Consider the following 6,126-nt stretch of genomic DNA (forward strand, 5'->3'; position numbering starts at 1 on the left):
GGGGGTATGTCTATTCACCAAAAATGATTGTAATTAACCCCCGCAACTAAAAATAATTTTTTCAGCACGATTTGAAATTTTTTTTCGGCGAAAAATTTAGGCACCTACACCCAGTCGAATTTTCTTAAATATTCGTTTTTCATTTTTAATAAATTTGCATGACGTCCTACGGAAATGTTGTCTAATACTTTTTTGTAGATATCTATGAGCTCTACTTCACCACTAAATTTCAATCAAATCCATTGACTCTTGTAGGAGTTATGGACGTTTGAGAATTAGACCATTTTTATGGGGTTTTTCTCATTTTACGAGGTCAAGGATCAACTTTTCGAATATTTTTGGAATTTATACATATTCTACACTAAAATACGCGTAGTTTGCTTTTTTAAACATTAAAATCGTCCAATCCGTTCAGGAGTTATGACGTTTTAAAGATACGTATGGAATTTCAGTGGAATAAATCAACGGTATGGTCAGACATTATATTTTCGGTAAGTAATTTTTTTCTCGAAAGTGCATAGGATTTCGGGGGTATGTGTATTCACCGAAAATGCTTGTAATTGACCCCTGTAACTAAAAATAATTTTTTTAAAACGATTTGAAATTTTTTTTTTTTTGCCAAAAATTTTACACCTATTTGAATTTTTTTTTCGAAAGTGGGTAGGATTTCGGGGGTATGTCTGTTCACCAAAAATGACTAGAATTGATCCCCGCAACTAAAAATAATTTTTTTAGAACGATTTGAAATTTTTTTTTTGCCGAAGAATTTTACACCTATTTGAATTTTTTTCTCGAAACTGGGTAAGATTTCGAGGGTATGTCTATTCACCAAAAATGATTGTAATTAATCCCTACAACCGAAAATAATTGTTGTAGAACGATTTGAAATTTTTTAATAACTTTTTAACAAAGCCTCAGTCAAGAAATTGATATTCTTGATTTTCGTTTGTTTTTAACCTCTAGAATCTCCCATTAAAATTTTTCCCGGGAGTGGCCGAACACCCTGTATATAGATACAGATTTAAGGTATGTAGGATTATAATTCAGGGGGTGAATGTACGCACTAATGTAAGTGATACATGTCGTTGTGAATATAGGGTGCTTCAGCAATGGATTCTGCGTATAAAAATAATAGAAAAATTTTATATAAACGTGTGTCGAACTTGACGCTGTTTTGCAACTATGGTTTTCCCAGACTGATTATTGGATAATGGTCTGAAAGAGTCAAGAATAGTGCAGTCATTTAAAATATTCTTTACTTGCTGTTAAACACATCGTGATACATGGCCCGCCACATTTTTTGCTAGTGTGACAAATTTTTCTTTTGGTTTGTTAACTTGTGCTATTTTAACTCTACTGGTGGCACTCCTCCCCTGACTGTTTGAACGGATTGCCCCTTGCGCCCACCACCCCTTAATACAGTACTGCTTCCGACGCATTTTGCTCAATTCATCATAGTGTCTTGTGAATCCTTTTTTCAAAAAGCTTCTCAATTGTAAATCCACAGTCCACGACACGATAGCAAAGTGTAAATGAACCAAAAATAAATACAGGGTTTTCCAATAAAAGCCATAGAACCTTGAATTTAAATAAAATGGAAACCACGAAAGATAAGCCGACGTTCGTTGTTTTATTTTGATGTTCCATCAGCAAACACACGACTTTCTAAACTGAGAGAAGATCAAGAACCGGTGATCTAGAAGTTCAATAATTAATAGCGCGAGCATCGTAAATTGTACATTAGAAGCACGTTCGAACGAAACCCGATTTGGTATTAATCTAGCCAGGAAGCGCGGCAGTTTGTACTCGTCTGACGAAAATGAACGGTGAAATTACAGGCTGTCCATCCTAGCTGGGTATCAAGGCACGTTGCAAATTGTTTCGCCTGCCCGGGAACCTTTCCAGTTTCCGCTCGTTGCGGGATGTGTGCGCCTTGCGTGACACTTGAACTCTCGGCCACACACCTCCGAGGGTAAATGCATGACAGAAAGAGAGAAAAGAGAGGTTGGGATGAGGGTGGGTGGAACAGAGAAAGTGGGAAGGAGAGAGAGAGAAAGAGCCGAAGGGTTCGTGTTAATTAATAGCACGTCACACGCGTTGCCCGGCTAAAATCTGTCTCCGTCTCTGCTTTATCGAAATACTTCTCTCTCTCCAGCTTTCGACCCTTCTGTCCTTTCTATACCGTGTTCCTTCGCCACTTTCCGCCTCTGTTCCTAGCGTCAGTTTGCATAACGCGTATACAGGCGCGCGTTCACACGTACGCGAAGCACGAATAAACGGTAGTCGCAGGTTCGCTTCCTAGCGTCTCTGTTCTTGCCATTTCGGCATCGTTTGACACACGCGAAGGATTATATGCGTACCCACTTTACGTGTTTCATTATGCAACTTTCCGCGCGCGAAATTAATTACGCTGTCACTGCTCGTGCTGCCGTTGCTCCACTACTTACGCCGTTACAAAGGGAAACACGTCGTGAACGAGTCGAGAGCTTAATCGACGATGCGTTTCTCTTTACAGCACCTGGACGTGTTCGAGTCATAGATCACTTGGCAATCAGACGTTTATTAACGCGTCACTGTAAATACTATTCCCGATGCGGACGAAAAGAAACATGCAACAAAAAGATCCACTGTGTTGTATTTATATGAGACTTTGGCTGCTAGCGATTACACTGTCCTCGGTGTTGTGCAACGAAGAAACACGTAATAAGTAGAATAATAGAACAAAGTACCATAAAAAGAGCTTCTTGTAGCGTCACTTTTTAAAATCGTAAATATTTAAGCGGATAACAAAAGTAGGGAAATTACAGAACCGTAAGCCACGCTAATTAGGATCGCGGAATCTTTCATTTTTCCCGTTGCTCAACGCTCTTTACATTTTTCATCGGGAGTTGCCGTTGTTTAAAACTGCAGCCTTTGGTCTTTTTTATAAATGAACGAAGCTATAACCAACGGTATCGTATTATACCGCAATTTAATTAACCCCCGGCACCTCACTCGTTCGCTTAATATTTTATGTTCGAAAATCGCGACGTGGGAATTAATTAAACGCGCCGTGAACGAGCAACCGGCGGCACGGTATAGTTGGGCGAGAATTTAAAATGCGGTTTTTATGCCAATTACACGCGATATCGAATGAAATCCGACCGCGATGGATACAGGACGGGCCAAGTGCTAGGATGATGCGGTCCAGGCCTTTATCGAGCAGGACACGAACGGGGATTCTGTGGTCCATTCACAGCATCCGCGTTGACGCTTTGATCATTTGTTTCATGGCGGGCGATGAAAGCGTTGGATGAAGGCGATGACAGCTAATGCGCTGTGAGGGGCACACCGCGATGTTTTCACGGCGGTCAAATTCGAAATCCCTCTGTCTTTCTCTCTTCTTCCTTCCTTTCGTGCCCCTCTACTTTCCCCCGTTCGAACGGGCCACGACTTTAAATGACATTTCCCCGGAGCGACAAAAACGCACCGCGCGTCCACGGTTGTCGTCCACACGTCCATGCGACCGAAAATAATATCGTATCGCGCGGATGAACTCCAAGGATCGACGGGGTAGCTCTTTCCTTCAGGTGGTAGTTTCCTGTAACAGGTATAGAATTTGACATTTTGTAACATAAATCAATGGAATGACGAGTCAAAAATATGCCTTGTTCTTCCATCAGCAGTGGAAAGTATAAACATTGCTTTCATCTGCACTTTTAATGGAGCAATATACAAGTTAAAATTATTTGCAAACAGAAATTAGAAACAGGAGGAAATTCGAAATTCAGTTTTTCAGAATTTCCAGCCCAGTGTGCTCTGGCGGTCACAGATGTACATGGCCAGAGAGACCTATCGTACGCAAAAGTAGAAAATCGGTTTCAGAGGAGTCGGAAAATCGGGCAGGGATTAAAGCACCGCGGCTGGAGAAAATCGTAGAATCAAATATCCGGCGTGCTTTCACGGTACGCTTCCCTAATTTGTATTGCGTATGGCAGCGGTGCCGAGATATTAGGGGCAGTTATCGCAACGTATTGCTCCTAATCGTTCCACCCTGGCGGTAGCTACTGAGGGCGGCGGATAGAGAGACGAGCGTGAAACAGAGACCGTAGGAGGCACGAATGGAAAGAAAGAAGGAGAAATGAGGGCTGCCGCGTCCGAGGGGTGAGCGCGAAAGAGTAGAAAAGAGAGGGTTTGCGCAGGATGACAAAAGAGTAAGGGAGAATGACGGGGAAGGGTGGAGAGAGAGAACGATAAGAGAGGGCGAAAGGCAAAGGGAGACAGAGAAAGGGAGCGATCGGGGAACAGAGCGTGCACTGGTGCTTTTGACAGGCCGATGAATTGAATAATCGCAAGTCGAGTCGAGGGGGTCCGCCAAATCTCAGTCCCCAATACGTCGACATATTATAGATATAGGCTCATACGTGGTCGTGCGTCTGTATGCCCGATCCCTGGCTCGTCTGGGTGAATAGGTGAAGGTATATACCGTCGGAGCTGATCACGGATTATCAGGTTTGTGGAAACAAGTCTGGCGAGTCGAGGGTTAACGATATTATCGCGTACCGCGTGCGTATAGACACTTTGACGTTCCGCGTCGATCGGATCGGGGCTTGTCGATGCCATTTTTGCCCCGTAAGCAGGGGCCGCGGTACGATACTGCAATAATAAGAACGATAAAAGCACGGTAAACGATACAATGGCGTCTCCGCCGCTAACAGAGATGGCGTTTTAAATGGATTTTTAATCGCGAACGTTCCATTATTTCAATTACTGGCATCAGAGTTAATTAAAATCAGACAGAATCAAGTCTGGAATTACGGTATTCGTGAAATTTAATACGAAAGATGATGCAAACGACTGCGGCCAACGGTGCATAACGCCGATTAGCTTTTATATAACAACCCAGAGCGAAAGTAGATGGGATCTACATAATGCATTAATTCGTTCGACGCGAAGATTCACAAATTACGCGGTCCAACAGTTCCTAAGCTTACCAGCGGCGTCTGGCCCGCACGTGACCTCTTCACTTTTGCCGTTTCTGTTTTGAACGTGTACCCTGCGGGTGGTACCACGATCCCATAATGCATGGGGCTCGATTTCTTATTGTAAGCATATGTGCAGGGAGAGAGGGTGACCGAGAAAACGAATCTGCTTGCTTTGAAGTCCATCACACGCAAGCAGAAGTACTATCGGGGGGTGATACACGGGGGGCAAAAGACATTTTCCTGTGGCATCAACGCCTAAAACTAAACTTTCATTCGCGAATTTTTTTCTTAATTCTTCCACCGAACCGACAATTTTTATCATACGGGTGCAGGATCCTCAAAAAATAAGCACCCTGTTCCGATCATTGGCAAATTTCGGGAATAACGTTATGAATCTTAATATTTCTATGGCTTCTAACATTTAAAGTTCCAGCGTGGATCGATGAAAATTGATAAAACATGAAACCCGACAAAAACTTATACCCTACATCTTTAGGGGCTGAGTCGAACCTGTACATACAAGGGTGTTCGTATGCGTGCGTATATCGTAAAAGGCGATATGTTACAAGCAGTCAGACCACGGTTTACGTTTAGGTACTGGCTTCTGGCTCGGCCTGGATACGTACGGAGAATGAGAATGGGTGGAAACCAGTCAGAGAGCGAGCCGAGCCGAGTCGAGTCGAGCGTCTGGTGCGTTTGACGTTGATACCACGATAAGATGAAAGAGCCTCGAAGCTTATATCCGACCTATATGACTGTATTGTTGCGCACGTCTAAGCATAACGTAATGCGGTGCCGATACACGCTGATATATATTTCAGACGTGGTATTTGCTCTTTATCGGAAGGGAGTAATACGGATCCCTCCGAGGAATAAGTGGAGATATGCTCAAGATGGCTCAGAAACAGATCCGATCGCGTCCCATTTGTAGCCCAGTCTGCCAATTAAGATGGTCTCTATCAAACCATCGAGATGTCACAATATCGAATATTACGTACAAAATGATGGAAAAAGGTGGTCTCGTAACTTTCAGGACCCCGGAATAAATCAGAGACAAAATTATCTCAGTTAAAAGTAAATAAAAATATTTCACGATCAATTCATTTGTCCATTCGCTTATTTGATGAATATATATTTTTTCAAAATAAATTGAATATCGCTA

Source organism: Colletes latitarsis, chromosome 3 (genome assembly GCF_051014445.1).
Source record: "Colletes latitarsis isolate SP2378_abdomen chromosome 3, iyColLati1, whole genome shotgun sequence".
NCBI classification, from domain to species: domain Eukaryota; kingdom Metazoa; phylum Arthropoda; class Insecta; order Hymenoptera; family Colletidae; genus Colletes; species Colletes latitarsis.